General features: G+C 42.4%; 1 protein-coding gene and 1 pseudogene across 2 annotated transcripts in view; one reads left to right on the forward strand and one right to left on the reverse strand.

Moving 5' to 3' along the window:
- The first annotated feature begins 3,620 nt into the window (after positions 1-3,620).
- Positions 3,621-20,204, forward strand: part of ARHGAP32 (Rho GTPase activating protein 32) — a 316,763-nt gene continuing 300,179 nt past the window's right edge. For both annotated transcript variants that reach the window (XM_017523437.2, XM_017523455.2), the window contains exon 1: positions 3,621-3,658. The gene's annotated coding sequence lies outside the window, so the exon portion shown is untranslated. The remainder of the gene's footprint in view (positions 3,659-20,204) is intronic.
- On the reverse strand, positions 11,947-13,566 carry LOC108300621 (annotated as a pseudogene).

Here is a 20,204-nt window from a genome sequence, read left to right on the forward strand (position 1 = left end):
GAAGGTTGCCTAGGGCGGAAGTGTGGAAAGAGAACAGGAGGCGCCCAGGGTCAGAGCCCTGGGGCAGGCAGCAGATAGAATCATGGAGGAGGTGAAGGACCCCATTCAAAAGTAGCATGTCAATAGGTAGAGCTGGTGTTAAGGTTTAAAGACTGAAAAAAAAAAATTTCACGGGAGAATAACCCAAAGTTCTAAATTATTGTGATAGAGGCTCATGATGCAAAATGTGATAAGGAAAGGAGAGAAGATGGGAAATTTATGATTTCAATGAATGCATCAGGGATTAGTAATATCTCTGCAGGACTGGTGTTCCTTAAAATGCTGCCCATGGAAGTTTTTCTTGTTGTAAAGAATTCCATGTTAACAGAGGCTATTCCATGGGCATCAATATTAGCAAGGGGCATGCCACAGATAGACAACACATCTTTTTTGACAACTCTTTTTAATACGGACACAATATGCAGCTGGTCCTTTGGCCAGGAAAAAATAAATAAGCAAGACAATGTCAATTGTTGCTTTGGGAAAATTGTCTGTTAAAATTCTCTATGAAACCTGGCCTACTTTCAGCAACTTTTCTCAATACAGCTGTTGAGCATTCTCAGTTTGGGGATGCAAATAAGCTTCTTCTCTCTCCCTTGCTCAATTCCCAGGCCCTCTTTCAAACTCAAGGTTAGGTACGTGTTGCAGTTGTCTGTGTGGTTGCCCTCCTCACTGGCTCTACTTGTCTGCACCATGATGCTGCTTCAGTGTCCAGAGGGGACTGCAATGCAACAGATCTGAGACGCTGGGAGTGAGCCCAGATGCTACCTCCTGGGAGACAGCAGTGCCAAGACTGAGAAAGGAGGCCAGGCTGAGGCCTCCAATAGCTTCGGCAAGAGGGAGAATTTGTTCTTTTTCTTCCCCTCCTACCCCTCACTTTGTACATATTGAATCAAACCATACATAAGCAACACATTCAGCTATTTAACATTGGACAGACTTTTTCTTTTTTAAGGAATGTTGCAATTTTTGTGATTTATGTGTTTAATCATTGAGGGTATTATTAGGACAGAGGTAATTGATTACAAACATCTGAAACATCAAGGTCAGATGGCTGCAGAGTTGCCCAGCAATCACAACTTCCAGTTTATATGCAGGTTTGGCAATAATAACTAGGACATAGGACATTTGGATAATGTGGTCCAAGGGGAGGGAGTGCTGGCTCAAAATGAGATTAAGGAGCATCACCAGCACCCTTGAACTTACTCAAACACCTCTAATATTTAGAAATCACACATGGCATCCCTTTGTTCTTTTCTATGAACTAGATGTAATACATATAAGGAGAGAAAATTACCAAAATGTTTAGAGGCTCTAAAGTAAAATATCTGTGTCATCCAATCCTAGCTCCTTTATATATTACGTACCTCCACCACTTAACCATAAATCATTTAACATCCATTCTGCTGCTGTGGCTGACTTTCAGGGTGTGGTGGTGAAACCGTCTGATGTGCAGGATTTCTGAAAGAATGCATATTGTCATTGAGTAGCCAAGAGACTGGGACCTTGGGCAAAACTTGCTTCTCAGAGTGACTTGGTTTTCTGTCCCATGCTGACTTCCTTTTGCTATCACAGGATGTCTGTGTTCATGCACAACAAATCCTTAGAACAACAAAAGCTACCTAGTCTACACCAGTCTCTCTCTGGCAGATGGCTCTCTGTGGCCCGGAGATGAACCCCAGAGAACTGCTGCAGTTTGGTGAAAGAAGGATTTTAAACTATGGTCTTATTATGCTGAAGTTGAAGGTCTCTAGTTTTCATTCTTTACCTTGCTGTTTCTCTAGCACTTAGGAGGTATGCAAAGAAGACCCTTATGAATCTCAAGTGCAACTGACTATTTCCAGCAGAGGGCTGCAATGCATTTACTTCAAGTTGGCGTTCTTCAAAATTTCCCACCCTAGTTTGTGCTTCTATGCAAATCTTCTCATTCCATCCCTTCCCTAGTACTGGTTCTTTAAGGCAACTTTGATTACACTGAAGCTGGAAGAGTGGGATTATTGTGCATGTTCACTCCCTAATTTCTCTGCCGGATATGGTGAAATTCTGCTTCATGTATGCCCTTGAAATTCTGCTAATCGCGGTCAAGTCCACGTTTTATATTCAATGAATCCCATTGAAATGACTAAATGCTGAGTGGACCCAAATCACTGCAGTGACATTAGATGATGCAGTATTTGGCACCCGTAGGCTTGAGGATAAGAGTGAATTCTGTAGGTTAACCACCCCAATATTTATTTAGATACTGAACTCAGGACTGAAAGGTACATACTTGAAAGAAAAAAATGAAAATAGAACGCGGTAGAATGCCAAGATATCTTTCCTGTATTCCGTGACACAGATAGTCCTTGCAGGTGGAAGTGCTGCACCGCCTTTGGGGGCTGAACAAAAGGAACAGAGGAAGCACCAAGGGCAGTGCCATCCCCGGGCAAGGGGGTCCCAGTGAGCTCCTTCCCTTGTCTCCAAAACCTCTTTTCAGTCTAGCCACGCACCTTCAGGTTGGCCACTCTTTCACTCTTTCTTGTCCTTTCGCTCCCCTGCCATGCCGCTTTCAATTTTCTGGTCCATAACTCTGAAAGAAGCAGCCAACTGAAGGAACTTTTAGGCCCTCGGATTCCAAATAATAACCAGGGCGCGTCGATTCCAGACCCAAATGTGCCAGGGATGGAGAGGCGAGGATCTTCCTGACTCCCGGCAACGCCCCCTCGCCTCCGCGGCGCGGTGCCAGTGTTCCGGGGTCAGCTGGGAGTGGAGAGGGGCCACTGCATAGTCTCGGAGGATGCCTCTTCCCGGTGCTACTGCTGCTGCTGCGGCGGCAGGTTTTTTATTTTTGCACAGCAGCACAATGCAGGGGCCGAGGCAACAGCCTAAGTCTGGACCCCTCAGGCAGCCGCTCTACCCACTTCGCGCCCCCCGCCCCCCAACGCCCCCCAACACCCCCCAACGCCCCCTAACGCCCCCCAACGGCCCCAGGAGCACCCGCCAAGCGTCCCACGCCGCCCCCCCGCAGCGCACGTGCGCTCCCGGGACAACGGCAGGCTAAGCTTCGGCGCGCCCCCGCCCCCTCGGCCGCGTGCGCGCTCCGCCCGCCGCCCGCCCTCCTCGCGCGTGCTCGTGCTCGCGGCCGCGGCGGCGCGCCTCTTCTCCCCGCTGCGGGCGTCGCGGGTGCAAGAGGAGGCGGAGCGGAGGAGGCGGAGGCTGGGCGGGCGGCGGGCTCCGGCGGGAGCACGCGCCGGCCAGCTGGGCGGGGGCGCTGCGGGGGCGGCCCGAAGGCGTCAGGGTGAGGGGCTCTGGAGCCCGAGGACCCGCGTCCCCGGGGGCCGATTCCACCGCGGGAGGGCGAGCGCGGTGCGTGCCGGAGGTGGGGACTTGGAGGCCGCAGTCCGGCGCCCCCGCCCCCGAGCCTGACGGGGCGCGAGGCGGGATGAGGCGCTGGCGTGGGGGGCACCCGGCCGAGCCCCCGCGGCTGCCCTCGGCGGCCAGGAGCTAGGCTCGGAGGCGCGGGAGGCGCTCGGCGGCGGCGGCGGGCGGAGGGCGTCGGGCCCGGCTCGCGGAGGGCAGACACGGAGCGGCCAGCGGGGCGCAGGGACGCCGCGGCGGCGCGGCGTGGCCGCGGGGCTCGGTAAGGCGGGCGCGCGGAGGGCCGGGGGCGCCGGTGACGTGGGCAGGCCCCGCGGGGAAGGCTGCGGGGGCCTCTCTTTCCTTCTTAGAAAAAATTCTTTTTAGAGTGAGGGTACCGGATCGCATGCTCCCGGAGGAGCCTCTCGGGTGTCCGTCCGCCCCCGACCCCATCTCCCCGGCCTCCCTGGGCGGACGGCGCTGCGGGCCCACCGCGCCCTGCGTTCCCCGCGGCCTCCGCGAGCCGGGCGTTCGGACGGCGTTCTGGCCTGCCGCAGGGCTCTCTGCCCTGGCCTGAGGTGGTCTGCAGCCGAGACTCCCGGGAGCGGCCGAGTGGGGGTTCCAGGGACACCGGGGATCCCGAAGGAGTCGCGGAGCGTTTCCCCTCGCTGCCCGCGGGCGACAACGCGCGTCCCGCCCCCTGGTGTGCTTGTGGCCCGCGGGGCCAGAGGTCTCTGCTCCCATGGAGTTTCCCCTCTCCTCTTTCCAATTGACTGAAGTTACCGCTGCATGTTGGACAACGGTGGTGACTTAGTGCCCCTTTTCCCCCTCGCTTCACTTGTGTCTTGGTTTCCCATTTTGTTGACTCGATCAAACATTTATGTTAGTTAAAGATTTTCTTAAGCAGCACACAAGAAACGGTAGGGAGAGAAAATCAGACCTGATTGTTTAGCATTAGTCTACCTTGGACCTTTTATAGCTTCACCTTCTGTTTGTGAAACTTGAAGGGAGGAGGAGACCCAAGCAGAATGCTTGGGATGCAGTTTAATAGTCATCTTTTAGGAAATAGAATTTGGATAATTATAATTTTGATCTGAATGCAGAGTTACAATCTGCCTTTAAAAATGCTTGGGGCACTGCGTGATGCTACATGGCTAGCTGGCAGCTGGGCCATAACATTGTTGTCACCATCTCTTTTATTTTCTATTCTTTCAGAGTTTTATTTGGCACAGATTTAGACCGTTTAAGTCAGTCTGAATGGGAATACCTTTTCTGATACATTGGTTACTTTTGTAAACATTGTCTTTATTTGTATTTCTACTGGAAGAAGAAAAAGCAAATGGTGCTGGAGTGCAAGTGGCTCTTAGAGTCTACACAGTATGCTAGTTTGAACCAGTGATTCGATTTGTTGTAGTATTTTTGGGTACTGGTGGTTGTGATTCAATATAGCTTTCCTTACTGGGTACATTGAAGTCTAACTCAGAATCGATATTTGTTCCCTGGACTTGAGTGTGAAGGAAAGAGAAGCTTTAATTACTGCTACAGCATGACCTTAAAGCTTTTCAAGTACTCATACGTTTTCTTTTTAATAGGACTGTTTGTGAAGGTGAGGCATTAGGATTTTGTGATTTCCATTTTCAGGAATTTCTGGAGTCTGATTCATTCTTGAAATTGGATATATGGTGATGCTTCATAGAGCAAGTGTCTATAATGGTGTCAGGTTGGAACTGTGTTTAAGCCAGTTATCTTCGTACCGTGGTCCCTATAGCAGTCCGTGGATAAAGCAGCACTTTGGACAGAGACTTGTCTGGACACAGCTAGGGTGAAAGCCCAGTTTACTGTATGATTCTTCACATTGAGGTGGGTGACAGGGTGAAGTGGGGGAGAAAAGACATAAGTGGGACAGAGAGTAAATGTTAGTTGGAAGAACCTTCTCCAGTTATGTAACTGTTTTGTTTCCTAGGGAGAGACTAAGAACCAGCAAGGCAGGCTCAACTGTCTTTAGAGCCTTTGATGTTGTTTTGAATTCCAGTAGTTATGTTCCTTCTATTTTCATTTCCCAATCCCCCTATCATTTTCCAGTCACCAAAAGCTTTTCTGAAGTTGGCCTGAGACGCCAATGGCAATACATTCATCTCTACCTCTCTCTCTCAGGGCTGTATAAAAGATATTTTTGTCGTTGTTTGTACTCTCTTGACTTATTCAAGGGTTTCCCTTCCCAAGCTGACCTGAGTATGTTATCTGCACACTATGTGTTGATCATAGACGCATGTAATAAATGTTAAGGACTAGGCATCTGTTTTCTTCATAAAGGTGTGGTAGCAAAAGAAGATTGAAACAAAAAGGAACTTAACATAGTTGAACTTTTAAAGAGTGAGACGAATATTCTTGAGAATTTTTAGGATTTAACCCATGATTGTGAAATCCGATGTCCATGGAAATAGTCAAGAGGCAGCAAGGACTTGAAGTCAGGTTGTGATTGCAGTTCTGCCCCATGGTAGCTGTGTGGCAGTGTACCTTCCTTGGACAAGTTATTTACATTTACATGAGCTTGTTTCCGTTTTATAAAATAGGGATGAGAAGGGTTGCATTGTTTTTCTTAGAGATATGAAGGATCAGATGATAGGATATGAAAATGCTTTGCAGAACTATTTTAAAATATATATTGTTGTCATTACATGTACACTTAGTTACAAACATATTACCTGGCAAATTGGCCTGGCAAATTCTTTTAACTATTGTAACAGCAATTTAAAAAAAGATGCAAATAAGGGCTAGGCAGGGTGGTTCACACGTCTAATCAGTTGCTTTGGCAGGCAGAGGCGGGAGGATCCCTGAGGCCAGGAGTTTGAGACCAGCCTGGGCAACATAGAGAGTTTTACAGAAAATAAAATAAAAACAATTAGCTGGGTGTAGTGGCACACACTTGTAGTCCTAGCTACTCAGGAGGTTGAGATGGAAGGATCACTTGAGCCTAGGAATTAGGGGTTACAGTGAGCTAGCATTGTGCCACTGCCTTCCAGCCTGGTCAACAGTGAGACCCTGTTTCAAAACAACAACAACAAAAACAGATAAGGAATGAGAACCTGTTAGATTTCTTCTAGTTCCAAAATTTTGTGGCTCTGTCTTATTTAGGAAATCCACCAGTAGTACTTGCAATTTTGAACTTTCTGGAATTTTCAATTATTTGGAGACAGATCAAGTTTATTAAGACTGTGAGGTACTGCTGCTGCTGCTTTTAAAATTTAATAGAGTCAGGGTCATGCTATGTTGCACAGGCTGGCCTTCAACTCCTGGGCTGAAGCGATCTTCCCAGGTTGCTATCCTGAGCAGCTGGGACTACTGGCCTGTGCCAAGGCTGGACGAGCCTTTGAACTCCTTTAAAGTATCAGTTCACAGTACCAAAGGAGGTTACAAGTTAACAATTTGTAAGAACTGTTTAGTAAAAAATATTTTATATTTGTCTGCATTATTTAGGGAAGGAACGGGCAAACTATAGCCTGCAGGACATATCTGGCCCATGGCTAAGAATGATTTTTATGTTTTTAAATGGCTGAAAACAATAAAAAGAAGAATAAAATTTCATGACATGAGAACAATATAAAAAGCAAGTGTCAGTGTCCTTCAGTAAAGTTTTATAGGAACACAGTCACTCATTCGTTTTTTTGTTGTCTGTGGCTACTTTGGCAGTGCAGCAGCAGAGTGGAGTACTTTCATAACACGTTCTGCAAAGCCTCAAGTATTTGTTATCTGGTCCTTTAAAAGACTGCCAACCCCCGATTTAAGACTTAACATTTTTTTACTTTAGTTAGCATATGTGTTATTTGTGTTATTTCTGTCATAGCCATTATAAGGTTAAGAATCCTGGAAAGGTACTAATTTTTGTTTTGGAGCCAGATAGACTTGGGTTCACATACCAGCTATGATATTTATAAACATTGATCCTGGACAAACTAATTAATGTCATGGGGCCTCAGAGATTTCCTTTGTGACCAGGGAATATCAGTAGTATCTACCTTGGAAGGTTGTAGTGAGGATTAAATGAAATGTTACATGTTAAAGCTTAACACAATTTCTGACCTACAGTAAGCACTCAGTAAGTGATAGAAGATGATGATTAGAAATTCTACGATGAAAGTATGCCTATATGTAAAAAATATATTACAACATATTTTCTGTATGCTGTAATATATTTTTATTAAGCACTTCCTGATTTCAGATAATTAAAAATAGGTGGAAAGATACTTTTATTTTTCATAGATCCTGATTCTTGATAATTTCCTGATAATGTTTTTATGTTTACAAACTGGATTTAAATACCACTTCTATTTTGATACTGGCTGTTTGGCTGTTTTTTTTTTTTTTTTTTTTTTTTTTTTTTTTTTTTTTTTTTTTTTTTTTTTTTTTTTTTTGGAAAGATGAGTGAGAAAAGCCTTTTTGATTAGGCCAGGTTTGGATAATTTTCCCCATATGTATATTATTCTGTAAGTCTTTTTTATGATTTGCATTAACATCTTTATAGTATGCTCCTCAGAGTTGAAATAAAACGTAATTTTTTTCGAAAGATATATCTAGTTCACTATCCAGAGACTTTTATATTAAGCTGCTTTTTGAAGTATTTGATTTAAAATATCTTACAATTTAGAAATTTGATATGCCTCTCAACTTCAAATGCTGGTTTATTAATGTTAATCCCAAACTAAGAGTGAGCAAATAAAAAAGGCCATTGTTCTGACTGAGTTAAACAAAATAGAATTGGGGTCATTGTGGCTCTTGTGGTTCTACAAATTGTACAGTTTCTTGGCCTTAGCTGATGCTTCAGTGAAGTGAGAGGATCCAGAGGAGATAGGGGAGGGCACTAATGTTCCCATGCTGTCCTTGATGGAACAGTGAGATGGAGGCAGAAGGACTCTTCCATAAAACCATTGAACAGCACCTGGAGAGCTGCAGGGTTCTGTCTGATTGTAGCACCTTAAAAAAAGTAGACCTAAAGAAGATGAGATGTGACAAGAGTTTTCTCTTGAGGTTAAGAAACAAAATCAGACATTTCCTACCTGGAGAGATGAAGCTTGAACAGGAATATTCCCCAAGGTAGTAAAGTGTAAGGATTTTATAAAATAGATATTTACAGTATACCTGGACAAGGGTGGCCTATTCTTGTATTTAAAGGATATTGTTTTAGGACAAGTAAAAGGAAGTAAGAAATGGGTGTTTGGTTTAATTTCTCATGACAAAAACATGAATCGGAATGTTCAGAGTAGAAGTAAAATTCTGATTTTCAGAAATACATTTTTTTTTTGCTTCTGACTATATTTCTATTTACTATTTTATTTTATATCCTGGATTATAATATACATTAATATTGGAGTCTATGGAGATGGAAAGCATTGAAGGGAAAACCATGTGTGACCCATCCATTATGGAAATGTTATAATATGTTCAAGTTGTCTCTATTTGAAAAGATAGGCACCATACTCTAGGAGAGAATCTTCTAGAAAATTCTGTCAGTTTGCCCTATAATAGTAAAATTCTTATTATCTGAAGTTCAGCCTTGTGATCTAGGCAAGCCATTTGACTGTACTGTTTTTATTCCCTTGTGTGTAACATGGAAACAGTAACTCCTGTTTCTCTTTTCACTGGAGAAATATAGGTAGTTGAAGGACTCAAGATGAGTAGCATTTTCAATAGTTTTGTGGAACATATCATGTGAAGTTCAGTAATTAACCGTTGATATCAAACACAGACTGGAAGAGTGAAGCAACATTTAACAGAAAAAGGAGTTTTGAACCTGGAGTCAGAAGACCTGGATATTTGCCTTGGCTCTGCTATAAACAGCTTGTGACTTCAGACAAATAATTTATCTCTCCAAAGGTCCAGTTTCCATTGACCTACCTAAGGAGAACCTGACAGGCCTTCCTTCTTGCTTTGTATACAGTAGTCCTTTAGATTAAGTAGGAATAGCAATTCTGACACAGTAGGATATGGGAAACCACATCTCTTTGTATCTGTGAATTGAAAAGTATCCACTGAGTACATCTGTGTATCTCATGCCATGCTTCGTGCTTCTTACATGTCTATCTTCGTGGAGATAGATTAACCCAGGATATCAAAAACAGACCATATCTATCTTCATGGATAGATATGTAAGAAGGTGTTACTGAGTCTTTGCCCTCAGGAGTTGTTCATTTCATGGGAAGACAAACTGTTTTATGTAAAGGAATGTTATAAGTAAGCAAGGAGATAGTGGAATGATCTGGCAGTTTGAGGACTGGTGATGTACTGTTGGAGAGGATACTTTGTAGCCTTGTGACCTTGAACATATAAAATGAGCTTTGTTGACCGCCTCCAACTCTGAAATTTGGTCATTCTGGCTTTGATGGGGCTCTGAGTCAACCTGTTGGTAGACAACCCAAGTAAGAACTGCTCATCAAAGCCAGATTTTTACATGCGTTCTGTGTAATTGATCTAGTAGATGGAAGGAAAGGTCTACTTTAATTCACTAGAAATACAATGAAGGGATAACCCTTCTTGTGAAAAATCAAGCATGTGAGAAGGGACAAGAGACCAAAATGACCTTGTTCCTGAGGGCGTAAATTTGTGCCCTGGATCTCATTTCTTCTTGCCTGCAGGTCTGCATTCCAGCAGTTATTTTCTTTCCTAAGATATCATTCTCTCTTCACTGAATCCTCTTTTATTTAGCATCCATGCCTTTTGTTACTTGCAGCAGTGATAACTAGTTGCCTGCCCAGTCCCATTCTCTGTGGCTTCCATTTAGTATATAGGATCCTCAGGGTTTATCTGGGTACATGTTGGCCCAGCTAGAAACTGCATTTCCTAGCCTCTCTCTTATAGTTGGGTGTGGACTACATTCTGGCTAAATGGATGTGGACATAAGTGGTATGTGTGATTTCTGGGTTGCGGCCTTATAAGGAAGCTAATCGTTTTCTGTTTTCTCTTTACCCTGTTTTGCAGATGAGAATATAGGAATGTTAATATACTGATGGGGCATATTATTTACCCTGCAAAGGTGAGAGCAATAGCTTAGAGGGAGATGGATGAATAAGATGGATTTTTAGATGATCTTGAGGAGCAGAGATACCTCCTAGCCTGGTACTTCTCATTTATCTTTGGGTGGTTAAGTGAGAGAGAAATAAAGTTTTATCTTTTGAGCTACTGATAACTTAAATGAATAAATAATCCTTTTTAAACCACCTCTACCTTGGGATCCCCTTCATCTGTTGCCCATTTTTTTTTGTTTGTTTCCTTTTGCAGCAGAAATTTTCAAGAGTTGTTTATATTTGCTGTCCCTTCTTCCTCACCACTCATTCTTTAGACTGATCATTTGAGCTCATCATGTGAATTACTCTTCCTGTCAGTGACTTCTTCCTCTGCCTCCCCCAAGTCTTTACCATCTCAGTAAGTGACATTATCATTTACCACTTGTGCAGGCCAGAACCCCTGGAGTTATCCTCATCCTTGATTTTTTTCCTCTTCATCTCATGTTAAGTCTGGTCACTTCCGTCTTTGTAATGTAAACTGGACTGGACTACATCTCACTTTTTTCGCTGGTTAAAAACCTAGGCTGAACTAGCTTTTGTCATCTGGCAAACTGCCAACAGACTTCCCTGCTTCCACTCCTGTCTCTGTCCTCCTCCCTCATTCTCACCATACACAGTAGCCAAAAGAATGTTAAATGTTATTCAGATCATATCATTCTCTTGCTTACTGGCTTTCCAATACACTTAACACTGAAACAAAAACTTAACATTTTATCCTGGAAATAAAGCCTTCCTCTCAGTCACTTACAAGACTCCATATTTGTGGTTCTCAACCAGGGGAGATTTTGGAGACATTCTTGGTTGATTTTGGAGACATCTCAGGGGATGTCTGGAGACATTCTTGGTTGTCACAAATTGGGGTAGGTTACTGCTGGCATCTAGTGGGCAGAGGCAAAGGTGGCTGGTAAATATCCAGCATCCAATAATGCACAGAACAACTCCCAACAGCAAAAAATTATGTGGTCTAAAACGTTTGTAATGTTATCAAGCATATGGCTCCTGGCTGCTTCTCTGACGTCATTTTCCACTCTCCTCTTTTTTGTTCACTGGGCTGCAGTCTCAGTGATACTCCCTTTTTTTTTTTTTTCTGACTTTAAAATGTTTATTCTTTAAAAAATTAGTTGCTTTTTATACAGCTATACAAAGTTCTTAATGCTTCTTTGGCAATGGAATATAATGGAATTTTACAACTGTATAAAAAAGTTACCTTTGCCTAAGAAACAATATTTACTGTGTGTACATAGTTGACTGACAAAATTCTCTACCATTCGGCACCCTAATTAACTGACGAAATAAGCTACCTCATATTACAGGATTCCCCAAAAGAAAGGAGGAAAAAGATACACACGCACACATACACACACGACCTTCTGTGGCTCAAAACACAGTTTCACGGCCCTATCTGCAGGCAACTTGCAATTGCCCAATACAATTTAGTGATAAAAAAACCTTTCAGTGGTGAAAAAATACTTGTAAGTCCCACTGAAGTACTACTGTAGTTTATACATAAGAAATTACTTAAGCTTCAGCTATTCCAAATATATTTAATGCTCATGTTGTAAGATGAGCCTTCCACCCCCCAAAGTAACTGCATTTTATCTTTCAAATTAAGCGGAAAAACAAACATAAAACTAAAACCCAGTGCTGGTGACAAATGTACAGTGAATTCACTTCTTCATTCTTCGCAAAGACTGAAATCAGTTTTCAGGACCATGAAGAGCTAGAAATTCACCTGTTTTCAGAGACTTGTCTGTAGACTATGCAGCAACTTTGATGTCTTTCCTATATTCAAAATCTGCAAACTCCCGGCCCCCACGACCTCCTCTGAATCCACCACAAAATCCTCGAGGGGCAATGCAGGTACCACCTCTGCCACCACCACGCCTTCTGCCACCATGGAAACCAAGACCTCCTCTGCCTCGGTATCCCCCATGACCACAGTTTGGACGAAATGGGATTCCAGATGTTTCAGCATTTAATCTTCTTTCTTCAGCCCAGGTTGGTCTCCGTTCTCTCTTGTCATCACAAGAAATATTATCAGAGAAGGATTTAGTTTTGTCGTAATAGCAATTAGGTCCAAGTGGATCTTCTTCATCAGCATTTCCTTCACTGTTTTGAGTATCAACTCCTGAGTATCCTTTATCTTCACCATTTACAGGCTTCTCCTGTTTCTCAAGTTTATCTTCTTATAATGAAACTCTCTGTCAATCTCTTCCTTGTTGAATTGTGCATTTGCACTTTCAAAGTCAAAGTCTTTCTCAAATTTCATTGACCCATCTCGCCGAATACCAAATCTTCCCCCGCCACCCCGATGACCCTCATGCCCTCTCCTTGGAGCTGAAGGATCACGTGGAGCTACTTGTCTCTTGTTATCATTTCTGAGTTGCTCATTTTCTGGCCTTGAAACTTTGTGTACTTCAGCTTGCCTGTGCTCCTGATTCTCTATTGCTTTTTGGCTGGTAGATGGCAAAGGCCTGGTTGATACAGGACCCCTTCTCCCAACAGGTGCTGGAGCAGGTAAGTGGGCCGAGATGGTCTGCACTGCTTGTTCCATGGTTGGGATTTTTCTCAAAGGGTCTAACTGAGGGCATGAATGACCTTGAGATAACTGTGTTTTTAGGGATCTTGTATCCTGTGTAAAGGCAGAACCAACCGCATTACTTTGGGGTAAGGTACCACTGTTTGATGTTTTTGTACCAAAGGATGTCAGAGAGCTTCCAGCAACAACAGCACCAAACTGCTGCCCAGCTAAGGAACTTGGAGTGAACTGACTGTATGTGGGCATCCTGCCAAAAGGCCCATAGGAACGCATGGACTGGAATAAAGAAGTCGATGAGCCTAGTGAGGACTGAACAATAGCTGGGTCTTGAGCCAAAGAACACTGTGGTTTTGGCGGCTCACAAACAGTGAGGTCTTTAATGTCACTCCCACAGAATATAATGTATTCAAAGACTTCATCTCGAGGTGGTATTGGACTGTCTGTTGTTCTGTCTTCTGTACCAAAGGATCGAACTTTGGTGAGGGCTATGGTGGAGTTTTCGGTGTTGATGGTGTAGAGGATGCCCTACTAGCAGATCTCCGCCTTGGAGATGAGGCTGATCTTGCTGCCGATGTAAGGGGTGCCCCTGCTCATGGCGCCGCCCCCGGCCACTCTCAGAGAGGCAGATCCCATGCTGCTGTTGCCTACTCCACACGCCCGCTCACTCTGTTGGCGCCTGCAGCAGCCGCTACATGGCAGCAGGGCCGGCTCCGCTACCCTCCCCCAGCCTCCTGCCCTCAAGCCGTGGTGTGGCGGCCTTATTCTTTTTTTTAAGTAGAGTTTATTTTTAGGTTCACAGCAAAACTGAGCCAAAGGTGCAGAGGTTTCCCATATACCACCTATCTCCACACACATGCAGCTTCCCCCGTTATCAGCATCCCACATCAGAGTCACATGTTTGTTACAGTTGATGAACCTATACTGACACATCATTATCACCCAAAGTCCATAGGTTATGTTAGAATCCATTCATTTTTCCCACCTGTTCTGGGGGGAAAAAAAGAAAAACAAAAGACTTACTTTTGGTATTGTACCTTCTATGGATTTGGACAAATTTAATAATGGCATGTATCCACATTGTAGTATCTTATAGAGTAGTTTGACTCTGCTGAAAATCTTCTGTGATTTGGCTGTTCATCTCTCCCTTCTCCTCAACCCCTGTCAACCACCAGCTTCTTTACAGTTTCCATACTTTTGCCTTTTCCAGACTGTCAGATAGTTGGAATCATACAGTATGTAGCCTTCTCAGACTAGCTTCTTTCACTTAGGATAAATATTTAAGTTTCTTCCATGTCTTTTTGTGGCTTGATTGTTCATTTCTTTTTAGTGCTGAGTAATATTCCATTGTCTGGATGCATTACAGTTTATTCATTCACTTCCTGAAAGACATCTTGGTTACTTCTAAGTTTTGGAAACTATGAATAAAGTTGCTGTAAGCATCCATGTGCAGGTTTTTTTTTTTTTTTTTTTTTTTTTTTAAGTTTTCAACTTGGGTAAATACCAAAGCACACAATTGCGGAATCATATGTTAAGAATATGTTTATTTTTGCAAGAAACTGCAACAGTGTCTTCCCAAGTGGCTGTGCCGTTTTACAACCTCACCAGCAGTGAATGAGAGTTGCTGTTGCCCCACGTCCTTGTCCACATTTGGTGTTGTCAGTGTTTTACATTTTGACCATACTTATGGGTGTGTGGTATATGACGTTTTTTCTTCCCTTTGTATAAAAGCACATTCTGTCTCAAGGATTTGTGCATGCTGTTCCTTTTACTTACAATGACTTATTTATTTATTTTTTTTAGAGTCATGGTTTTACTCTGTCACCCAGGATGGAGTGATCATCACTCACAGTAGCCTCAAACTCCTGGGCTCAGGTGATCCTCCCACCTCAGCCTCCCAAGTAGCTAGGACTATAGGGTGCGTGCCACTGTGCCTGGCTAATTTTTGTAATTTTTGTAGAGATGAAGACTCTCTATGTTGCCCAGACTGGTGTGGAACTCTTGGACTCAAGGGATCCACCTGTCTCAGCCTCCAAAAGAGTTGAGATTATAGGTCATATACTTTTTTCAGGTTTTGACATGGCTGCCTTCGTTCTCTTTCAGAGGGACCTTAATGATTACCTGTATATGCAGCACCCCCATCTCTTTCATGTCATTCCATTTTATCTTCTTCATATTCATATACATTTATTATTTGCTTATGTGTTTAATTTATTAATTTTTTGAGATAGGGCCTCATTTTGTACCTAGGCCAGAGTGCAGTGGCGCAATCTCTGCTTACTAAGCCCATTTCAGCCCCAGCTAGCTGAGATTACAGGCCTGCACCACCATGCCTGGCCAGTTTTTGTATTAATAGAGATAAGGAGTAATGTTGCCCAGGCTGGTCTCGAACTCCTAGATTCAAGTGATTCACCTGCCTTGGCCTCCCAAAGCACTGGGATTATAGCCGTGAGCCACTGTGCCTGGCCATGTGTTTAATTTATAATCCTGTTCTCTCTTAGACACTCAAGGGGTGAGGGCTCTGTCTAGGCTCTTGCTATATCTTTGGCATTTCTACTTAATAAATATTTCTTGATGATAGAGAGGTGCTAGAGTCAATTTTAGGAATGGAGCAGGGGTTTCAGCAATAATGACAAGTCACAGGATCCAACTGGTAGCAGTAGGGAAGGTTGAGATTTGCTGGAGAGTGAAAAATCCGTTGAGACAAGGCTGCTTTGGTTTTCTGTTTAGTAATTAATTTTGTAGAATGGAGGAATTCATCCTTATTTATTTTGTACGGAGGCAAATGGCAAAAGAGCAAGCTGATAGGAACTTTTTAAGAAAGAAATGTTACTTCAGGGTGTAACTTTGGTTTCGCCTGTGTTTCTTATTGCTAGTCTCTGCATGTAGAGGTATATCTTTATATTTCAGCTATATAGGCCCTCAGGGAATATGGCATCTGCCTTTCTCTAATATCAGAATTCCTTCCACATTATCCTTGGGAGGTGATTACTTACCCTCTGCGTCTTTATTTTTGCTGTCTGAAAACTCAATTATTTACATGACAAACTTTTTAAAAAGAGTTCTTATTGTTAAAAAAAAAAAAGTCTCTCATTCTATGAAATTGGAACATTACTCCTTGCATTTCTGACTCCACAGAGATCTGCTTTATTTTTCACATGATAGCTCTTTGGCTGTCGTGTGAAAAATGGCTGGTTCTTTTATCTTCCCACCAGCCTCTTCTCTTTCTAGGCTCAGTGTATTCATTTTCTTCAACTGTTCCTTATAGGAGAAGGTTTTTAGATGATTTTCCAGGTCCATTCCTAGTATTTTTGGGACTTGGGGTAAGGATACAAATTGCAGGTCTGCTATAATTTGGATATTTGACCTCTCCAAATCTCATGTTGAAATTTGATCCCCAGCATTGAAGGTGGGGCCTAATAGGAGGTGTTTGGGTCATGGGAGTGGAGATTTCATGTCTACATTAATGTGTTCTATGGGTGGTGGGGGTGAGTGAGCTCTTGCTGTTAGTTCCCCCCAAAGAGCTGGTTGTGGAAAAGAGCCTGGCACCTCCCTCCGCTTGCTTCCTCTCTCACCATGTGATCTCTGCATATGCTGGTTCTCCTTTGCCTTCTGCCATGAATGGAAGCAGCCTGAGGCTTTCACCAGATGCCTGACCTTCCAGCCAGCAGAATTGTGCACCAAATAAAGTTTCTTTATAAATTACCCAATTTCAGGTATTCCTTTATAGTAACACTCAGTGAACTAAGACGAGGTTCATATGTCTAAAAATTTACAAGTTATGAATCAAGTTAACTGATAAATACAAAATGTTCCATTGCCTACTTTTATCAAATAAAACTTCATGGTAACCTAGATCAGAGTCAAACAGAGAATTCAGATTCCTCTGAGTTTGTTTTCCCGTTTTGTTTTTGAGATGGAGTCTTTCTTTGTTGCCCAGGCTGGAGTGCATTGCAGTGGTTCGATCTTGGCTTATTGCAGTCTCCGCCTTCCAGGTTCAAGTGATTTTCTTGCCTTAGCCTCCCGAGTGGCTGAGGGACCACAGGTGCCTGCCAACATGCCCACCTAATTTTTGCATTTTTATTAAAGACAGGGTTTCACCGTGTTGGCAAGCCTGGTCTTGAACTCCTGATCTCAAGTGATCTACCTGCCTTGCCTTCCAACTCTGAGTTTGTTTTTAGAACAAGGTAAAGTGCAGAGAGCCAGCCTCTGACCTGAGATCGTCTCTTCCCCAAGCTCCTTGTAGTAGAAACTTAACATGTGCATATCTGGAACTCCAGCCCATACATCTCCATACATCCTTCAAACGGCAGCTCTTTGACCATTCTTTGGCCTAGGGTTGTAAATACTGTTTGTGGGGTCATCTGTCCTTAGGACAACTGACTCAGAGAAGGGGCCTGAGCAGACCCTGGAAGCAAGTGGGAAATTTTGGAGTCTTGGTCAAGATGAGGGCTGGGGCATGTTGGCTGCAGATGAGCATGTCCTTTAGGCCCTTAGCACAGCTGGCGCCATGGTCAGGGGTATGGTTAGAGGAAGGTCAGTGCAAGGCCCTCTAAAGCTTGAGGCCTAGGATGGGTGCCGTTGCTTAGGTCCAAGCAGTACTGTTCTATCCAAGTCAAACTCTGGGCTTGATCCTATTTGCTAGAGTTGGTTATTGTGGAAAATGTTATGTTCTCTCTTACGGTGCCTCAAATTAGATGTGATATTTTAGTTAGAGCTTTTTAACCAATGTGCCAGCAGTGCTCTGAATGTGTTACAGATGGGCCAGAAATACTGATTCCCTTAGTTCTTAGGATTGTCAGGGCAGAGTGGCAAGAGCTTCTAGGCTGATCACTTTTGGGCTCCAGCAGCATGACCTGTTTACCCCAGGGTGCCTGTACCAGTGCTATTATCCTACCAGTATCAGGTGTTTTATAGACAGCTTTAGGAACATTTTTTTTTAAATGAACATCATTTGGTCCACTTGACAGCATCAGAGGTGTCAAAGTAGGTTTTGTGCTCTTATTAGTAAGGAAATAGATCCAGGTTAAGTCACTTATCTAGTGACATTTTCTTAAGTAGGCCAGTTGAAACTAGAACTCCATTTTTATGACTTATTTTGGTATATTCTCTCTACTAACCCAATTGTGTTCCGTGCACCTTTTTTTCAGATAACTTGTCATTCTTGTTTATCTAGGGCTTATAGGAAATTACATTTTTTAGAGCTTTTCTCTCCCAAATTTTGTTAACATTGTTTTCCTTTTGTTATTTTTTAATCTAAATATTCACTTTTACATTTAATCTCTACTAAATAGAATTATTTGTATTAGATTCAGAATTGATGCAGCATCTTGAAACTTGATTTTGTGTGTTAACTCATTTTTATAGTTCTCTTCTTCGGATTAGTGTTATATTTAGTTACTACAGTAATGTTTGTATGAAATGGTCACCTCAAACTCATTTATATAAGGTTAGATTCAAAAGGCAGGAAAGTGTGCTGTATATTTTGGAAATATTCCTTTTGTAAAGTTAAAGTTCTGGTGCTTAAATGTAAATTCACTTTTTTTTTTTTTTTTTTTTATTCTAATGCCTACTTTGTACTAATCTTTAGAAATGTTATTTTATTGAAACCTTCCAGTAACTGTGGTAGTATTACTATCATAGAAGGGAACTAGGCCTCAGAAAAGTGTGGTCAGTTGATCAGGTTTACTCAACGACATGAGGGATTGATTCATACTTTAAATCCAAGTCTTTTTGCCCTTAAACTGCCTGTGTTTTCCACAGTACTACTTTATAAATGATGTGAAGTGATTTCTGACCATCTAGCTTGGGCTGGGAAGGGGTATTTTCCAGATTTACATTCTTAGCATTAGAGTAACAAATTATCTACTATTACTCCTGTACAGGACAACCTCTCCCTCTTCTCTCCCAGCAGAGAATTACCATCTGGCCAAAAATGTCAGTAGCACCAGGATTGAGAAACCCTGCTGTAAGAGTTCTGAGTGGTCAAGGTTTTACTTTGAATGCATTTGTGTTTGCATTTTAGCTCTTTACCATGATGATAGATACTAGAATGCATGAGAGATGTGTGAACTACTTATGCCTGCATAGTTTATATTCTTAATTTGTCCCTCCCAGTTTGTGAACAGGTTGACAATAAGGGTAGAACATGATGTTTATCCATTTTTATTCTATGTTGTTTCTAGAGAATCCTGGATTTAATGTTGAAGGCTTTCTGAATGGTGAAGGTTAGGCTTTTTAGGTTTTCATTCTTATTTTTATGACTTTCAATAGGACAAAGTTGTGAGATGTGCATTTAAGCTGGCTTTCATGTATTGGCTTGCTAACAACACACCTATTCCTATGAAGAGTTGTGTTGATTGGTTAGAGCACAGATTTGAAGGAATGGTTGCTTAGCATTCTCATACAGGTTCTTTCTGTTTTCCCCTGTTTTTGAGTACCAAGGCATGATCAGAACCTCATTATAGCACTTTTCCCAATTTCTATTCAGTACCTTCCTACAATTTCTATTTAGTACCTTCTTTGATCTAGACTTCCATGCTCACCTCATTAAACTTGTTTTGGTGTGTCATTCTAAACCATCAAGAACCATCAGAAGTTCCCTGTCTCCTACTGTACTATTCAACTCTCTTGCTTGAGATTCAAGGAGAGCCTCTTTAGAATCCTTCTTAACTCAGGATTCTGTTTCACCAAATGATAAACATCTGTCTTGTTAATATTACCAACAACTACTGTTACTGCTAATATTGTTTAATTATTATAGATATGCTATGAACTCTTCTAAGCCCCTTACATGCATTACCTGATTTAATCATCACAGGTGCCCCATGAGGTAGTTACTTATGGTAATATTTTTATTGCAGTAGAATATACATAAAATAAAATTTGCTATTTTAGCTATTTTTAGGTGTACAGTTTAGTAGTTTGAATATATTCACATTATTGTGCAGTAGATATCCAGAATGTTTTCATCTTGCAAAGCTAAAAACTCTATGACTGTGAAGCAGCTTGCCGTTTTCCCCTCCTCCCAGGCCCAGTAGCCATCATTCAACTTTCTCTTTCCATGATTTTGACTACTTTAGATACCTCTTATAAATGGAATTATACTGTACAATATTTATCTTTATGTGACTGGCTTATTTCAGTTAGCATAATGCCCTCAAGGTTCATCTATGTTTTAGCATGCAAAAGGATTTCTTTTCTTTTTTTGTTCTTTTTTTTTTTTTTTTTTTTTT

Source organism: Cebus imitator, unplaced genomic scaffold (genome assembly GCF_001604975.1).
Source record: "Cebus imitator isolate Cc_AM_T3 unplaced genomic scaffold, Cebus_imitator-1.0 Scaffold0, whole genome shotgun sequence".
Classification (NCBI taxonomy): domain Eukaryota; kingdom Metazoa; phylum Chordata; class Mammalia; order Primates; family Cebidae; genus Cebus; species Cebus imitator.